The sequence below is a fragment of the Aristolochia californica genome, unplaced genomic scaffold (genome assembly GCF_029961685.1).
Source record: "Aristolochia californica isolate CCGP_79_NKW_82.1479 unplaced genomic scaffold, dmAriCali1.0.hap1 SCAF_6, whole genome shotgun sequence".
In the NCBI taxonomy this organism is placed as follows: domain Eukaryota; kingdom Viridiplantae; phylum Streptophyta; class Magnoliopsida; order Piperales; family Aristolochiaceae; genus Aristolochia; species Aristolochia californica.
Genome location: NW_027182257.1, coordinates 26,090,891 through 26,111,843, shown reverse-complemented (window position 1 = coordinate 26,111,843; position 20,953 = coordinate 26,090,891).

Here is a 20,953-nt window from a genome sequence, read left to right as displayed (position 1 = left end):
TTTTTCTACTCCTTGATATTTTTGGATCATTAGGTCTTTGCATGTTCAACATGTTTCAGGCATGCATATCCACCATATTTAAAACATGTTAGGATAAATTAGAAATCTCTTTCTTATAAAATTCCACCAATCTATTAGGGTTTGTACTAGTGGAATTTCCCAAACAAGGATAACAAAACTTTGGTGTTCATTTTTAGTGCGTGAAATAATTTTCTTCACTTACATTTATTATAGTTTTCAATTTTTTGCATACATAAACTTATATTTTCATTTTGTTGTGATCTAAGTGCCTTATATTTTGTTTACGAGAAAAATGGGAGAGTGAAAACTCAAGTTTGCATTTGAATTTTAACATCCAAAATGGAAATGCAAAAATACTGAGAGAGATAATTCCAAAAAGTATCAGTGATTTTGAAGGATTGTAAACTCTTTTAGTTCTTTATATATTGTGTTTCGCAATCAACGGAAGGGGCAAGGCATTTTTAACTGAGCGATGTCTCCCAAAGCATAAGTCATTTCTAACAAAAATTATAGCCTTTACACTTCATTAATCAATAAAAAAAAATTTTGAACAATGATTGTTAGGTTCGTCTTTTGTAAAATTATAAAAAATTGGGTTGTTTGGCTCTGGTAAATATCCCACCGCACGTTTACTTGAGAATTTAATTTTTTTTACTCCTTGAAATTTTTGGATCATTAGGTCATTTTCATCTTGAACACGTTTCAGGCATGCATATCCACCACATTTAAAACATGTTAGGACTCAATTAGAAATCTCTTTCTTAAAAAATGCTACCAAGATATTAGGGGTTGTACTAGTGGAATTTCCCTAACATGGATAACAAAACTTTGGTGTTAATTTTTAGTGTGTGAAATAATTTTCTTCACTTATATTTATTATAGTTTTCAATTATTTGCATACATAAACTCTAAAATTTTCATTTGGTTGTGATCTATTTGCCTTATCTTTTTGTTTACGAGAAAAATGGGTGTGTGAATACTCAAGTTTGGATTTGGACAAAACTTGAACATCCAAAATGGAAATGCACAAATGCTGAGAGAGATAATTCCAAAAAGTATACGTGATTTTTAAGTATTGTAAACTCTTTTAGTTTTTTGTATATTGGGTTTTGCAATCATCGGAAGAGGGTGAGTGAGACATTTTTAACTTAGTGTTGACTCCCAAACCATAAGTCATTACTAAAAAAAATAATAGCCGTTAAAAATCATTAATCGATCAAAATATTTACGATCATCTATGATTGTTAGGTCTGCTATTTGTAAAATAGGGAAAAAGTGGGTTGTTTGGCTGTATTAAATATCCCACCGCACGATAACTAGAGAATTTAATTTTTTCTACTCCTTGAAATTTTGGATCATTAGGTCATTTGCATCATCAACATGTTTCGGGCATGTATGTCCACGACATTTAAAACATGTTAGGATCAATTAAAATCTCTTTCTTATAAAATTCCACCAAGGTACAAGCGGTTGTACTAGTCGAATTTTCCAAACTTGGATAACAAAACTTTGGTGTTCATTTTAAGTGTGTGAAATAATTTTCTTCACTAACATTTATTATAGTTTTCAATTTTTTGCGTACATAAACTCTAAAATTTTCACTTTATTGTGATTTATTTGCCTTATCTTTTTGTTTACGAGAATAATGGGAGAGCGAAAACTCAAGTTTGGATTTGAAAAAAAATTGAACTTCCAAAATGGAAAAGTAAAAATGCTGAGAGAGATAATTCCAAAAATTATCTATGATTTTTAAGGATTGTAAACTCTTTTAGTTTTTTATATATTGGATTTTTCAATCATCGGAAGAGGGCGGGACGAGGCCTTTTTAACTGTGTGTTGACTCCCAAACCATAAGTCATTTCTAACAAAAATTATAGCCGTTACACATCATTAATCGATCAAAACATTAACGTATATCTATGATTGTTAGGTCCACTTTATGTAAAATTGGAAAAAAGTGGGTTTTTTGGCTCAGGTAAATATCCCACAGCACGTTAACTTGAGAATTTAATTTTTTCTACTCCTTGAAATTTTCAGATCATTAGGTCATTTGCATCTTCAACATGTTTCAGGCATGCATATCTACCACATTTAAATGTTGTTAGGATCAATTAGAAAGCTCTTTCTTATAAAATTCCACCAAGCAACTACTAGTGAAATTTCCCAAACATGGATAAAAAAAACTTTGGTGTTCATTTTTAGTGCGTGAAATAATTTCTTCACTTAAATTTATTATAGTTTTCAATATTTTGCATACATAACTCTAAAATTTTCATTTTGTTGTGAGCTATTTGCCTAATCTTTTTTTCTACGAGAAAAATGGGAGAGTGAAAACTCAAGTTTGGATTTGAAAAATAATTGAACATCTAAAAAGGAAATGCATAAATACTGAGAGAGATAATTCCAAAAATTATATGTAATTTTTAAGAATTGTAAACTCTTTTAGTTTTTTATATATTGGGTTTTGCAATCATCGGAAGAGGGGGGGAGGGGGGTCGCATTTTTAACTTAGTGTTGACTCTCAAACCATAAGTCATTTCTAGCAAAAATTATAGTTGTTACACATCATTAATCATTCAAAACATTTACGATGATCTATGATTTTCAAGTCCTTTTTTTAAAAAAATGGGCAAAAAGTGGGTTGTTTGGCTCTAGTAAATATACTACCGCACGTTAACTTGAGAATTTTATTTTTTCTACACCTTGAAATTTTTGGATCATTATGTTATTTGCATCTTCAACATGTTTCAGGCATGCATATCCACCACATTTAAAACATGTTAGGATGAATTAGAAATCTCTTTCTTAAAAAATTCCACCAAGCTATTAGGGATTGTACTAGTGGAATATCCCAAACATGAATAACAAAACTTTGGTATTCATCTTTAGGGCATGAAATAGTTTTCTTCACTTACATTTATTATAGTTTTCTATTTTTTGCATACATAAACTCTAAAGTTTTCATTTTGTTGAGATCTATTTGATTTATCTTTTTGTTTACGAGAAAAATGGGAGAGTGAAAACTCAAGTTTGGATTTGAAAAATAATTGAACATCCAAAATGGAAATGTACAAATGCTGAGAGTGGTAATTCCAAAAAGTATCTGTGATTTTTAAGGATTGTAAACTTTTTTAATTTTTTATATATTGGGTTTGCAATCATCGAAAGAGGGAAGGCGAGACATTTATAACTGAGTGTTGACTCCCAAACATAAGTCATTTCGTACAAAAATTATAGCCGTTACACTTCATTAATCAATCAAAGCATTTACGATGATCTATGATTGTTAGGTCTACTTTTTGGTAAATAGGCCAAAAGTGGGTTGTTTGGCTATGGTAAATTTCCTACCGCACATTAACTTGAGAATTTAATTTTTTCTTCTCCTAGAAATTTTCGGGCATGCATATCCACCACATTTAAAACATGTTAGGATCAATTAGAAATCTCTTTCTTAAAAAATTCCACCAAGCTATTAGGGGTTGTACTAGTGGAATTTCCCAAACATGAATAACAAAACTTTGGTATTCATCTTTAAGGCATGAAATAGTTTTCTTCCCTTACATTTATTATAGTTTTCTATTTTTTGCATACATAAAGTCTAAAATTTTCATTTTGTTGTGATCTATTTGCGTTATCTTTTTTATTACGAGAAAAATGGGAGAGTGAAAACTCAAGTTTGGATTTGAAAAAAAATATAAAATCCAAAATGTACATGCACAAATGCTGAGAGAGATAATTCCAAAAAGTATCTGTGATTTTTAAGGATTGTAAACTCTTTTAGTTTTTATTTATTTATTAGGTTTTGCAATCATCAGAAGAGAGGGGGGGGGGGAGGAATTTTTAAATGAGTGTTGACTTCAAAACCATTAGTCATTTCTAACAAAAATTATAGCCATTAAACATCATTAATCGATCAAAAAAATTACGACGATCTATGAATGTTAGGTCTGATTTTTTAAAAATAGGTGATAAGTGGGTTGTTTGGCTCTGGTAAATATCCCACCACACGATAACTTGAGAATTTAATTTTTATACTCAAAAATTTATGATCATTAGGTCATTTGCATCTTCTACAAGTGTCAGGCATGCACATCTACCACATTTAAAACATGTTAGAATCAATTAGAAATCTCTTTCTTATAAAATTCCACCAAGCTATTAGGGGTTGTACTAGTGGAATTTCCTAAACATGGATAACAAACCTTTGGTTTTTATTTTTAGTGCGTGAAATAATTTTCTTCACTTACATTTATTATAGTTTTCAATTTTTTGCATACAAAACTCTGAAATTTTCATTTTGTTGTGATCTATTTGCTTTTTATCTTTTGGTTTACGAGAAAAAAGGGAGAGTGAAAACTCAATTGTGGATTTAAAAAAAATTGAACATCCAAGATGGAAATGCACAAATGCTGAGTGAGATAATTCCAAAAAGATCAGTGATTTTTAATTGTAAACTCTTTTAATTTTTTATATATTGGTTTTGTAATCAATGAAACACGGGGAGGGTGTGTGTGTGTGTGTGTGGGTGGGGGGGAGGAGGGGGGTGGAGCCATTTTTAACTGTGTTGACTCCCAAACCATGAGTCATTTCTAAGAAAAATTATAGTCGTTACACATCATTAATAGATCAAAACATTTACGATGATCTATGATTGTTAGGTCCACGTTTTGTAAAATAGGCAAAAACTGAATTGTTAGGTCCGCGTTTTGTAAAATAGGCAAATTTTGAATTGTTAGGCACTTGTAAATATCCCATCGCAAGTTAACTTTAAAATTTTTTTTTTGTACTCCTTGAATATTTTGGATCATTAGGTCATTTGCTTCTTCAAAATGTTTCAGGCATGCATATCCACCACATTTAAAACATGAAAGGAACATTTATAAATCTCTTTCTTATAAAATTCCACCAAGCTATTAGGGGTTGTACTAGTGGAAATTCCCAAACATGGATAACAAACCTTTGGTGTTAATTTTTAGTGCGTGGAATAATTTTCTCACTTGGATTTATAATAGTTTTAAATTTTTTGCATACATAAACTCTAAAATTTTCATTTTGTAGTGATCTTTTTTCCTTACCTTTTTTTTTAAGAGAAAAATGGGAGAGTGAAAACTCAAATTGGATTTGAAAAAAAATTTAACATCAAAAAATAAAATGTGCAAATGCTGAGTGAGATAATTCCAAAAAGCATCTATGATTTTTAAGGATTGTAAGCTCGTTTAGTTTTTTAAATATTGGGTTTCACAATCATCGGAAGAGGGGGGGGAGGGAGGGGGGGGGGGGGGGGGGGGGGGGGGGGGGGGAGGAGGCATTTTTAACCGAGTATTGACTCCCATACCATAAGTCATTTCTAACAAAAATTATAGCTGTTACACATCATTAATCATTCAAAAAAATTACGATGATCTATGATTGTTAGGTCATTTTTTAAAAAAAAATAGGCAAAAAGTGGGTTGTTTGGCTCGAGTAAATATCCTATTGCACGATAACTTGAGAATTTTATTTTTTCTACTCCTTGAAATTTTGGGGTCATTATGTCATTTTCATCTTCAACATGTTTTAGGCATACATATCCACCACATTTAAAACTTGTTAGGATGAATTAGAAATCTCCTTCTTAAAAAATTCCACCAAGCTATTAGGGGTTGTACTAGTGGAATTTTCCAAACAGGTTAACAAAACTTTGGTATTCATCTTTAAGGTGTGAAATAGTTTTCTTCACTTACATTTATTATTGTTTTCAAGTTTTTTCATACATAAACTCTAAAATTTTCATTTTGTTGAGATCTATTTGCGTTATCTTTTTGTTTACGAGAAAAAATGTTTAGCTATGGTAAATTTCCCACCGCACATTAACTTGAGAATTTAATTTTTTCTTCTCCTAGAAATTTTTGGATCAATAGGTCATTTAAATCTTCAAAATGTTTCAAGCATGCATATCCACCACATTTAAAACATGTTAGATCAATTAGAAATCTCTTTCTTATAAAATTCTAGCAAGCTATTAGGTGTTGTACTAGTGGAATTTCCCAAACATGGATAACAAAACTTTGGTGACCATTTTTAGTGCGTGAAATAATTTTCTTCACTTAAATTTATTATAGTTTTCAATTTTTTGCAAACATAAACTCTAAAATTTTCATTTTGTTGTGAACTTTTTGCCTTACCTTTTTTTTTATGAGAAAAATGGGAGAGTGCAAACTCTAATTTGGATTTGAAAAAAAATTTAACATCCAAAAATAAAATGTACAAATGCTGAGTGAGATAATTCAAAAAAGTATCTGTGATTTCTAAGGATTGTAAACTCGTTTAGTTTTTTAAATATTGGGTTTTGCAATCATCAGAAGAGGGGGAGCGAGGCACCTTTAACAGAGTATTGACTCCCAAACCATGAGTCATTTATAACAAAAATGATAGCAATGACACATCATTAAAATATCAAAATATTTACGATGATCTATGATTGTTAGGTCCGCGTTTTTTAAAATAGGCAAAAAGTGGGTGGTTTGCCTTTGGTAAATATCCCACCGCACATTGACTTTAGAATTTAATTTTTTCTACTCCTAGAAAATTTTGGATTAGTATGTCATTTGCATCTTCAACATGTTTCAGTCATGCATATCCACCACATTTAAAACATGTAAGGATCAATTAAAAATTTCTTTCCCATAAAATTCCACCAAGCTATTAGGGGTTGTACTAGTGGAATTTCCTCAACGTCGATAACAAAACTTTTGTGTTCATTTTTAGTGCGTGAAATAATTTTCTTCACTTACATTTATTATAGTTTTAAATTTTTTGCAAACATAAACTCTAAAATTTTCATTTTTTTGTGGTTTATTTGCCGTATCTTATTGTTTACGAGAAAAAAGGGAGAGTGAAAACTCAAGTTTGGATTTGAAAAAAAAATTAAATCGAAAATGAAAATGCACAAATGCTGGTAGAGATAATTCCAAAAAGTATCTGTGATTTTTAAGGATTGTAAACTCTTTTAGTTTTTTATATATTGTGTTTTGCAATCATCGAAAGAGGGGGGGCGAGGCATTTTTAAATGAGTTTTGACTCCCAAACCATAAGTCCTTTCGAGCAAAAATTATAGTCGTTACACATCATTAATCAATCAAAACATTTATGGTGATATACAATAGTTAGGTGCGCTTTTTGTAAAATAGGCAAAAAAAAAGGGTTGTATGGCTCTGGTAAATATCCCACCACACGTTAACTTGAGAATTTAATTTTTTCTACTCCTTGAAACTATTTGGATCATTAGGTCATTTGCGTCTTCTACATGTTTCAGGCATGCATATCCACCACATTTAAAACATATTAGGATCAATTAGAAATCTCTTTCTTATGAAATTCCACATTGCTATTAGGGTTGTACTAGTGGAATTTCCCAATCATGGATAACAAAAATTTGATGTTCATTTTTAGTGCTTGAAATAACTTTCTTCACTTAAATTTATTATAGTTTTCAATTTTTTGCATACATAAACTCTAAAATTTTCATTTTGGTTTGATCTTTTGGCCTTATCTTTTCCTTTACGAGAAAAGTGGGAGAGTGAAAACTCAAGTTTGGATTTGAAAAAAAATTGAATATCCAAAAAGGTAATGCACAAACGATGAGCGAGATAATTCAAAAATGAATATGTGATTTTTAAGGATTGTAAACTCTTTTTGTTTTTTTATATATTTTGTTTCGCAATCTTGGGAAGAGGGGTGGCAAGGCATTTTTAATTGAGTGTTGACTCCCAAACCATGAGTCATTTCTAACAAAAATTATAGTCGTTACACATCATTAATCGATAAAAATATTTACGATGATATATGATTGTTAGGTCCACGTTTTAAAATAGGCAAAAAATTGGTTGTTTGGCTCTGGTAAATATCCCACCGCACATTAACTTGAGAATTTAATTTTTTATACTCCTTGAAATTTTTGGATCATTAGGTCATTTGCAACTTCAACATGTTTCAGGCATGTATATCCACCACATTTAAAACATGTTAGGATCAATTAGAAATCTCTTTCTTATAAACTTTCACCAAGCTATTAGGGGTTGTACTAGTGGGATTTCCCATACATCGATAACAAAACTTTTTTTGTTCATTTTTAGTACGTGAAATAATTTTCTTCACTTACATTTATTAAAGTTTTCAATTTTTTGCATACATAAAATCTAAGATTTTCATTTTTTTGTGATCTATTTGCCTTACCTTTTTGTTTGCTAGAGAAATGGGAGAGTGAAAACTCAAGTTTGGATTTAAAAAAAAATTAACATTAAAAATGGGAATGCACAAATGTTGAGAGAGATAACTCCAAAAAAGTATCTATGATTTTTAAGGATTGTAAACTCTTTTTAGTTTTTTATATATAATGTTTTCCAATCATCGAAAGAGGGGGCGAGGCATTTTTAAAGGAGTGTTGACTCCCAAACCATAAGTCCTTTCTAGCAAAAATTATAGTCGTTACACATCATTAATCAATCAAAACATTTATGGTGATCTACGATAGTTAGGTCCGGTTTTTGTAAAATAGGCAAAAAAAAAGGGTTGTATGGCTCTGGTAAATATCCCACCACACGTTAACTTGAGAATTTAATTTTTTTCTACTCCTTGAAATTATTTGGATCATTAGGTCATTTGCGTCTTCTACATGTTTCAGGCATGCTTATCCACCACATTTAAAATATATTAGCATCAATTAGAAATCTCTTTCTTATAAAATTCCACCAAGCTATTAGGGGTTGTACTAGTGGAATTTCCCAAACATGGATAACAAAACTTTTGTGTTCATTTTTAGTGCGTGAAATAATTTTCTTCACTTACATTTATTAAAGTTTTCAATTTTTTGCATACATAAACTCTACAATTTTCATTTTTTTGTGATCTATTTGCCTTATCTTTTTGTTTACAAGAGAAATGGGAGAGTGAAAACTCAAGTTTGGATTTAAAAAAAAATTAACAATAAAAATGGGAATGCACAAATGCTGAGAGAGATAATTCCAAAAAAGTATCTGTGATTTTTAAGGATTGTAAAGTCTTTTAGATTTTTATATATTGGGTTTTGCAATCATCGGAAGAGGGGGGGAGGCATTTTTAACTAAGTGTTGACTCCCAAACACCAAGTAATTTCTAACAAAACTTATAGCTGTTACACATCATTAATCCTTCAAAACATTTATGATGATCTATGATTGTTAGGTCGCCTTTATTTAAAATAGGCAAAAAGTTGGTTGTTTGGCTCCTGTAAATATCCTTCTGCACGTTAACTTGAGAATTTCATTTTTTCTAATTCTTGTAATTTTGTGATAATTAGGTCATTTGCATTTTCAACATGTTTCAGGCATGCATATCCACCACACTTAAAGTATGTTAGGATCAATTAAAAATCTCTTTCTTATAAAATTCCACCAAGCTATTAGGGGTTGTCCTAGTGGAATTTCCCAAACATGGATAACAAAACTTTGGTGTTCATCTTTAGGGCATGAAATAATTTTCTCACTTAGATTTATTATAGTTTTCAAATTTTGGCATACATAAACTCTAAAATTATCATTTTGTTGTGATCTTTTTGCCTTTCTTTTTTTTTTACGAGAAAAATGGGAGAATGAAAACTCAAGTTTGGATTTGAAAAAAAATTAAATGTCTAAAATAGAAATCCACAAATGCTGAGTGAGATAATACGAAAAAATATCTGTGATTTTTAAGGATTGTAAACTCTTTTAGTTTTTTAAATATTGGGTTTTGCAATCATAGGAAGAGGAGCGGCGAGGCATTTTTAATAGAGTGTTGACTCCCAAACCATGAGTAATTTCTAACAAAAGTGATAGTCGTTACACATAATTAGTCAATCAAAGCATTTACAATGATCTATGATTGTTAGGTCCGCTTTTTGTAAAATGTGCAAAAAGTGAGTTTTTGGCCCTGGTAAATATCCCATCTCACGTTAACTTGAGAATTTAATTTTTTCTACTCCTACAAATTTTTGGATCATTAGATCATTTACATCTTCAACATGTTTCAGGCATGCATATCCACCACATTCAAAACATGTTAAGATCAATTACAAATCTTTTTCTCATAAAATTCCACCAAGCTATTAGGGTTTTACTAGTGGAATTTCCCAATCATGGATAACAAAAATTTGATGTTCATTTTTAGTGCTTGAAAAAATTTTCGTCACTTAAATTTATTATAGTTTTCAATTTTTTGCATACATAAACTCTAAAATTTTCATTTTGGTTTGATCTTTTGGCCTTATCTTTTCCTTTACGAGAAAAATGGGAGAGTGAAAACTCAAGTTTGGATTTGAAAAAAAATTGAACATCCAAAAAGGTAATGCACAAACGATGAGCGAGATAATTCAAAAACGAATATGTGATTTTTAAGTATTGTAAACTCTTTTAGTTTTTTTATATATTTGGTTTCGCAATCTTGGGAAGAGGGGTGGCAAGGCATTTTTAATTGAGTGTTGACTCCCAAACCATGAGTCATTTCTCACAAAAATTATAGCCGTTACACATCATTAATCGATCAAAATATTTACGATGATATATGATTGTTAGGTCCACGTTTTAAAATAGGCAAAAAATTTGTTGTTTGGCTATGGTCAATATCCCACCGCACGTTAACTTGAGAATTTAATTTTTTATACTCGAAATTTTTGGATCATTAGGTCATTTGCAACTTCAACATGTTTCAGGCAAGTATATCCACCACATTGAAAACATGTTAGGATCAATTAGAAATCTCTTTCTTATAAAATTTCACCAAGCTATTAGGGGTTGTACTAGTGGGATTTCCCATACATGGATAACAAAACTTTTGTGTTCATTTTTAATGCGTGAAATAATTTTCTTCACTTACGTTTATTGAAGTTTTCAATTTTTTGCATACATAAACTCTACAATTTTCATTTTTTTGTGATCTATTTGCCTTATCTTTTTTTTTTACAAGAGAAATGGGAGAGTGAAAACTCAAGTATGGATTTAAAAAAAATTAACATTAAAAATGGGAATGCAAAAATGTTGAGAGAGATAATTCCAAAAAAGTATCTGTGATTTTTAAGGATTGTAAACTCTTTTAGTTTTTTATATATTATGTTTTCCAATCATCGAAAGAGGGGGGGCGAGGCATTTTTAAATGAGTGTTGACTCCCAAACCATAAGTCCTTTCTAGCAAAAATTATAGTCATTACACATCATTAATCAATCAAAACATTTATGGTGACCTGCGATAGTTAGGTCCGTTTTTTGTAAAATAGGCAAAAAAAAGGGTTGTATGGCTCTAGTAAATATCCCACCACACGTTAACTTGAGAATTTATTTTTTTCTACTCCTTGAAATTATTTGGATCATTAGGTCATTTGCATCTTCTACATGTTTCAGGCATGCATAACCACCACATTTAAAACATATTAGGATCAATAAGAAATCTCTTTCTTATAAAATTCCACCAAGCTATTAGGGGTTGTACTAGTGGAATTTCCCAAACATGGATAACAAAACTTTTGTGTTCATTTTTAGTGCGTGAAATAATTTTCTTCACTTACATTTATTAAAGTTTTCAATTTTTTGCATACATAAACTCTACAATTTTCATTTTTTTGTGATCTATTTGCCTTATCTTTTTGTTTACAAGAGAAATGGGAGAGTGAAAACTCAAGTTTGGATTTAAAAAAAAAATTAACATTAAAAATGGGAATGCACAAATGCTGAGAGAGATAATTCCAAAAAAGTATCTGTGATTTTTAAGAATTGTAAAGTCTTTTAGATTTTTATATATTGGGTTTTGCAATCATCGGAAGAGGGGGGGAGGCATTTTTAACTAAGTGTTGACTCCCAAACACCAAGTCATTTCTAACAAAACTTATAGCAGTTACACATCATTAATCCATCAAAACATTTACGATGATCTATGATTGTTAGGTCGCCTTTATTTAAAATAGGCAAAAAGTGGGTTGTTTGGCTCTGGTAAATATCGTACTGCATGTTAACTTGAGAATTTCATTTTTTCTAATTCTAGAAATTTTGCGATAATTAGGTCATTTGCATCTTCAACATGTTTCAGGCATGCATATCCACCACACTTAAAGCATGTTAGGATCAATTAAAAATCTCTTTCTTATAAAATTCCACCAAGCTATTAGGGGTTGTCCTAGTGGAATTTCCCAAACATGGATAACAAAACTTTGGTGTTCATCTTTAGGGCATGAAATAATTTTCTCACTTAGATTTATTATAGTTTTCAAATTTTGGCATACATAAACTCTAAAATTATCATTTTGTTGTGATCTTTTTGCCTTTCTTTTTTTTTTTTACGAGAAAAATGGGAGAATGAAAACTCAAGTTTGGATTTGAAAAAAAATTAAACGTCTAAAATAGAAATCCACAAATGCTGAGTGAGATAATACAAAAAAGTATCTGTGATTTTTAAGGATTGTAAACTCTTTTAGTTTTTTAAATATTGGGTTTTGCAATCATAGGAAGAGGAGGGGCGAGGCATTTTTAATAGAGTGTTGACTCCCAAACCATGAGTCATTTCTAACAAAAATTATGGCCGTTAGACATCATTAATCGATCAAAACATTTACGATAATCTATGATTGTTAGGTCCGGGATTAGTTAAATAGGCTGAATTGTTTTGCTCTTGTAAATATCCCACCGTACGTTAACTTGAGAATTTTATTTTTTCTACTCGAAATTTTTGGATCATTTGGTCATTTGCATCTTCAACATGTTTCAGGCATGCATATCCACCACATTTAAAAGATGTTAGGATCAATTAGAAATCTCTTTCTTATAAAATTCCACCAAGATATTAAGGGTTGTACTAGTGGAATTTCTCAATCATGGATAACAAAAATTTGATGTTCATTTTTAGTGCTTGAAATAATTTTCTTCACTTAAATTTATTATAGTTTTCAATTTTTTGCATACATAAACTATAAAATTTTCATTTTGGTTTGATCTTTTTGCCTTATCTTTTCCTTTACGAGAAAAATGGGAGAGTGAAAACTCAAGTTTGGATTTTAAAAACAATTGAACATCCAAAAAGGTAATGCACAAACGATGAGCGAGATAATTCAAAAATGAATATGTGATTTTTAAGGATTGAAAACTCTTTTATTATTTTTATATATTTGGTTTCGCAATCTTGGGAAGAGGGGTGGGAAGGCATTTTTAATTGAGTATTGACTCCCAAACCATGAGTCATTTCTAACAAAAATTATAGCCATTACACATCATTAATCGATCAAAATATTTACGATGATATATGATTGTTAGGTCCACGTTTTAAAATAGGCAAAAAATTTGTTGTTTGGCTTTGGTAAATATCCCACCGCACGTTAACTTGAGAATTTAATTTTTTATACTCCTTGAAATTTTTGGATCATTAGGTCATTTGCAACTTCAAAATGTTTTAGGCATGTATATCCACCACATTTAAAACATGTTAGGATCAATTAGAAATCTCTTTCTTATAAAATTTCATCAAGCTATTAGGGGTTGTACTTGTGGGATTTCCCATACATGGATAACAAAACTTTTGTGTTCATTTTTAGTGCGTGAAATAATTTTCTTCACTTACATTTATTATAGTTTTCAATTTTTTGCATATTTAAACTCTAAAATATTCATTTTTTTGTGATCTATTTGCCTTTCTTTTTGTTTACAAGAAAAATGGGAGAGTGAAAACTCAAGTTTGGATTTAAAAAAAAAATTAACATCCAAAATGGAATTGTACAAATGCTGAGAGAGATAATTCCAAAAAGTTTCTTTCATTTTTAAGGATTTTATAATCTTTTTGTTTTTTATATTGGTGGTTTCGGATTCATCAGAAGAGGAGAGGGGGAGGGGGTGCGCATTTTTAACTGAGCGTTGACTCCCAAACCATAAGTCATTTATAACAAAAATTATAGCCGTAACACATCATTAATCAATCAAAACATTTGTGGTGATGAATGATTGTTAGGTTCGCGTTTTGTAAAATAGGCAAAAAAAAAGGGTTGTATGGCTCTAGTAAATATCCCACCACACGTTAACTTGAGAATTTGATTTTTTCTACTCGTAGAAATTTTTGGATCATTAGGTCATTTGCATCTTCTACATGTTTTAGGCATGCATATCCACCACATTTAAAACATGTTAGGATCAATTAGAAATCTCTTTCTTATAAAATTCCACCAAGCAATTAAGGGTTGTACTAGTAGAATTTCCGAAACATGGATAACAAAACTTTTGTGTTCATCTTTAGGGCGTGAAATAATTTTCTTCACTTACATTTATTATAGATTTCAATTTTTTCATACATAAACTCTAAAATTGTCATTTTGTTGTGATCTATTTCCCTTATCTTTTTGTTTACGAGAAAAATGGGAGAGTGAAAACTAAGTTTGGATTTGAAAAAAAATTGAACATCCAAAATGGAAATAAACAAATGTTGAAAGAGATACTTCCAAAAAGTATCTATGTTTTTAAAAGATTATACAATCCTTTTGTTTTTTATATATTGGGTTTTGTAATCATCAGAAGAGGGGGGCCAAGCATTTTTAAATGAGTGTTGACTCCCAAACCATAAGTCATTTCTAACAAAAATTATGGCCGTTAGACATCATTAATCGATCAAAACATTTACGATAATCTATGATTGTTAGGTCCGGGATTAGTTAAATAGGCTGAATTGTTTTGCACTTGTAAATATCCCACCGTACGTTAACTTGAGAATTTTATTTTTTCTACTCAAAATTTTTGGATCATTTGGTCATTTGCATCTTCAACATGTTTCAGGCATGCATATCCACCACATTTAAAAGATGTTAGGAACAATTAGAAATCTCATTTTTATAAAATTCCACCAAGATATTAAGGGTTGTACTAGTGGAATTTCCTAAACATGGATAACAAACCTTTGGTGTTCATTTTTAGTGTGTGAAATAATTTTCTTCACTTACATTTATAATAGTTTTCAATTTTTTTGCATACAGAAACTCTTAAATTTTCATTTTGTTGTGATCGCTTTGCCTTATCTTTAATTAGAAAAATTGGAGAGTGAAAACTCAAGTTTGGATTCGAAAAAAAATTGAACATCCAAAATGGAAATGCACAAAAGCTGAGAGCGGTAATTCCTAAAGGTATCTGTGATTTTTAAGCATTGTAAATTCTTTTAGTTTTTTATATATTGGGTTTTGCAATCATCAGAAGCGGGAGGGCATAGCATTTATAACTGAGTGTTGACTCCCAAACCATAAGTCATTATGTAAAAAAATTATAGCCATTACAGATCATTAATCAATCAGAACATTTACGATGATCTATGATTGTTAGGTCCGTTTTTTGTAAAATTGGCCAAAAGAGGGTTGTTTGGCTATGGTAAATTTGCCACCGCACGTTAGCTTGAGAATTTAATTTTTTCTACTCCAAATTTTTGGATCATTAGGTCATTTACATCTTCAACTTGCTTTAGGCATGGATGTACACCACATTTAAAATATGTTAGGATCAATTAGAAATTTCTTTCTCATAAAATTCCACCAAGTTATTATGGGTTGTACTAGTGGAATTTCCCAAATATGGACACCAAAACTTTGGTGTACATTTTTAGTGCGTGAAATAATTTTCTTCACTTACATTTATTGTAGTTTTCAATTTTTTACAGACATAAACTCTAAAATTTTTATTTTGTTGTGGTCTTTTTGCCTTATCTTTTTGTTTACGAGAAAAATAGAAGAATGAAAACTCAAGTTTGGATTTGAAAAGAAAATGAACATCCAAAATGGAAATGCACAAGTGTTGAGAGAGATAATTCCAAAAAGTATCTGTGATTTTTAATGATTGTAAACTCTTTTACTTTTTTATATATTGGGTTTCGTATTTTTAACTGAGTGTTGACTACCAAACCAAAAGTCATTTCTAACAAAAATTATGGTCGTTACACATCATTAATCGATCAAAACTTTTACGATGAACTATGATTGTTAGGTCCAGGATTTGTAAAATAGGCAAAAACTGAATTGTTTTGCTCTTGTAAATATCCCACCTCACATTAACTTGAGAATTTTATTTTTTCTACTCGAAATTTTTGGATCATTTGGTCATTTGCATCTTCAACATGTTTCAGGCATATCCACCACATTTAAAAGATGTTAGGAACAATTAGAAATCTCTTTTTTATAAAATTCCACCAAGATATTAAGGGTTGTACTAGTGGAATTTCCCAAACATGGATAACAAACCTTTGGTGTTCATTTTTAGTGTGTGAAATAATTTTCTTCACTTACATTTATAATAGTTTTCAATTTTTTGCATACATAAACTCTTAAATTTTTATTTTGTTGTGATCTATTTACTTATATTTAATGAGAAAAATGGGAGAGTGAAAACTCAAGTTTGGATTCGAAAAAAAATTGATCATCCAAAATGGAAAAGCATAAAAGCTGAGAGCGGTAATTCCTAAAGGTATTTGTGATTTTTAAGCATTGTAAGTTCTTTTACTTTTTTATATTTTGGGTTTTGCAATCATCAGAAGCGGGAGGGCATGGCATTTATAACTGAGTGTTGACTCCCAAACCATAAGTCATTATGTACAAAAATTATAGCCATTAAAAATATTAATCGATAAGAACATTTACGATGATCTATGATTCTTAGGTCTGCTTTTTGTAAAATTGGCCAAAAGAGGGTTGTTTGGCTATGGTAAATTTCCCACCGCACGTTAGCTTGAGAATTTAATTTTTTCTACTCCAAATTTTTAGATCATTAGGTCATTTACATCTTCAACATGTTTCAGGCATGCATATACACCACATTTAAAACATGTTAGGATCAATTAGAAATCTCTTTCTCATAAAATTCCACCAAGCTATTATGGGTTGTACTAGTGGAATTTCCCAAACATGGATACCAAAACTTTGGTGTACATTTCTAGTGCGTGAAATAATTTTCTTCACTTACATTTATTGTAGTTTTCAATTTTTTGCAGACATAAACTCTAAACTTTTTATTTTGTTGTGGTCTATTTGCCTTATCTTTTTGTTTACGAGAAAAATGGAAGAGTGAAAACTCAAGTTTGGATTTGAAAAGAAATTGAACATCCAAAATGGAAATGCACAAGTGTTGAGAGAGATAATTCCAAAAAGTATCTGTGATTTTTAAGGATTGTGAACTCTTTTAGTTTTTTATATATTGGGTTTCCCAATCATCGGAAGAGGAGGGGGGGGGGGGCATTTTTAACTGAGTGTTGACTCCAAAACCATAAGTCGTATCTAACAAAAATTATAGTCATTACACATCATTAATTGATCAGAACATTTACGATGATCTATGATTTTTAGGTCCGCTTTTCGTAAAATAGGCCAAAAGTGGGTTGTTCGGCTATGGTAAATTTCCCACCGCACGTTAACTTGAGAATTTAATTTTTTCTTCTCCTTCAAATTTTTGGATCATTAGGTCATTTACATCTTCAACATGTTTCAGGCATGCATATCACTACATTTAAAACATGTTAGGATCATTTAGAAATCTCTTTCTTATAAAATTCCACCAAGCTATTATGGGTTGTACAAGTGGAATTTCCCAAACATAGATACCAAAACTTTGGTGTACATTTTTAGTGCGTGAAATAATTTTCTTGGTTTAAATTTATTGTAGTTTTCAATTTTTTGCATACTTAAACTCTAAAATTTTTTATTTTGTTGTGGTCTTTTTGCCTTATCTTTTTGTTTACGAGAAAATTGGAAAAGTGAAAACTCAAGTTTGGATTTGAAAAAAAATTGAACATCCAAAATGGAAATGCACAAATGTTGAAAGAGATAATTCCAAAAAGTATCTATGATTTTTAAGGATTATAAAATCTTTTAGTTTTTATATATTGGGTTTCACAATCATCGGAAGAGGGGGGGGGGGGGGGGGGGGGGGGGGGGTGGTGAGGCCTTTTTAACTGAGTGTTGACTCAGAAACCATAAGTCTTTTCTAACAAAAATTAAAGCCATTACACATCATTAATTGATCAGAACATTTACGATGATCTATGGTTGTTAGGTCCGTTTTTTATAAAATAGGCCAAAAGTGGGTTGTTTGGCTATGGTAAATTTCCTACCGCACGTTAACTTGGGAATTTAATTTTTTCTACTCCGTCAAATTTTTGGATCATTAGGTCATTTACATCTTCAACATGTTTTAGGCATGCATATCCACAACATATAAAACATGTTAGGATCAATTAGAAATCTCTTTCTTATAAAATTCCACCAAGCTATTATGGGTTGTACTAGTGGAATTCCCAAACATGGATACCAAAACTTTGGTGTACATTTTTAGTGCGTGAAATAATTTTCTTCACTTAAATTTATTGTAGTTTTCAATTTTTTGCATACATAAACTCTAAAATTTTCATTTTGTTGTGGTCTTTTTGCCTTATCTTTTTGTTTAAGAGAAAAATAGAAGAGTGAAAACTCAAGTTTGGATTTGAAAAAAAATGAACATCCAAAATGGAAATGCACAAATGCTGAGAGATATAATTCAAAAAAGTATATGTGATTTTTAAGGATTGCAAACTCTTTTAGTTTTTGAAATATTGGGTTTTTCAATAATCGGAAGAGGAGGGGCGTGGCATTTGTGATTGTTGAATCCCAAACCATGAGTCACTTCTAACAAAAATGATAGCCGTTACACATCATTAATCGATAAAAACATTTTTGATGATCTATGATTGTTTGGTCCGCGTTTTGTAAAATAGGCAAAAAGTGGTTATAGGCCTCTGGCAAATATCCCACCGCACGTTAACTTGAGAATTTAATTTTTTCTACTCCTTTAAATATTTGGATCATTTGGTCATTTGCATCTCCAACATGCTTTAGGCATGCATAACCACCACATTTAAAACATGTTAGGATCAATTAGAAATCTCTTTCTCATAAAATTCCACCAAGCTATTAGGGGTTGTACTAGTGGAATTTCCCAAACATGGATAACAAAACTTTGGTGTTCATTTTTAGTGTGTGAAATAATTTTCTTCACTTACATTTATTATAGCTTTAAATTTTTTGCAAACATAAACTTGAAAATTTTTATTTATTTGTGATTTATTTGCCTTATCGTTTTGTTTACTATAAAAATGGGAGAGTACAAACTCAAGTTTTGATTTGAAAAAAAAATTGAACATCCAAAATGAAATGTACAAATACTGAGAGAGATAATTCCAAAAAGTTTTTGTGATTATTAAGTATTATAAACTCTTTTAGTTTTTTATATATTGGATTTTGCAATCATCCGAAGAGGGGAGAGAGGGATTTTTAACTGAGTGTTGACTCCCAAACCATAAGTTATTTCTTACAAAAATTATAGGTATTACACATCATTAACCGATCAAAACATTTACGATAAACTATCATTGTTAGGTCCGCATTTTGTAAAGTAGGCAAAAAGTGGGTTGTTTTGTTCTTGTAAATATCCCACCGCACATTAACATGAGAATTTAATTTTTTCTACTCGAAATTTTTGGATCATTAGGTCATTTGCATCATCAACATGTTTCAAGCATGCATATCCACCACGTTTAAACATGTAAGAATCAATTAGAAATCTCTTTCTTATAAAATTCCACTAAGCTATTAGGGTTTGTACTAGTGGAATTTCCCAAACATGGATAACAAAACTTTGGTGTTCATTTTCTGTGCGTGAAATAATTTTCTTCACTTAGATTTATTAAGGCTTTCAATTTTTTGCATACATTACCTCTAAATTTTGCATTTTATTGTGATCTATTTTCCTTATCTTTTTGTGTACGAGAAAAATGGAAGCTTGAAAGCTCGAGTTTAGATGTGAAAAAAAATTGCACATCCAAAATGGAAATGCACAAATGCTAAGAGAGATAATTCCAAAAAGACTCTAGAGAGGGGGGGTAAGAGAGATAATTCCAAAAAGACTCTAGAGAGGGGGGGGGGGGGGGGGGGGGGGGGGGGGGGGGGGGGGGATGGTGTGTGGTTTGGCTGAGTGTAAACCATAGTCATTTCCAACAAAAATTATAGCCATTACACATCATTAATCGATCAAAACATTTTTGATGATCGATGATTTTTAGGTCCGCTTTTTTTAAAATAGGAGGGGTTTAGCTGAGTGTTGACTACCAAACCATAAGTTATTTCTAAAAAAAATTATAGTCATCATACATCATTAATCGATCAAAACATTTAAGATGATCTATGATTGTTAGGTCCCCTTTTTTTAAAGTAGGCAAAAAGTAGGTTGTTTTGTTATGGTAAATATCCCACCGCACGTTAACTGTAGAATTTAATTTTTTCTACTCCTTGAAATTTTTGGATCAGTCGGTCATTTGCATCATAAACATGTTTCAGGCATGCATATCCACCACATTTAAAACATGTTAGGATCAATTAGAAATCTCTTTCTTATAAAATTCCACCAAGTTATTAGGGTTTGTACCAGTGGAATTTCCCAAATATGGATAACAAAACTTTGATGTTCATTTTTAGTGCGTGAAATAAATTTATTCACTTACATTTATTATATTTCTCAATTTTTTGCATACATAACCTCTAAAATTTTCATTTTATTGTGATCTATTTTCCTTATCTTTTTTTTAGGAGAAAAATGGGAGCGTGAAAACTCAAGTTTAGATATGAAAAAAAATTTAACATCCAAAATGGAAATGCACAAATGCTAGAAGAGATAATTCCAAAAAGAATATGGGGTGGGGGTGTGGCATTTTTTACTGAGTGTTGACTCCCAAACCATAGTCATTTCCAACAAAAATTATAGCCGTTACACATCATTAATCGATCAAAACATTTTCGATGATCGATGATTTTTAGGTCCACTTTTGTAAAATAGGAAAAAACTGGGTTTTTTGGCTTTGGTAAATATACCACCGCATGTTAACTTGAGAATTTAATTTTTTCTACTCCTTGAAATTT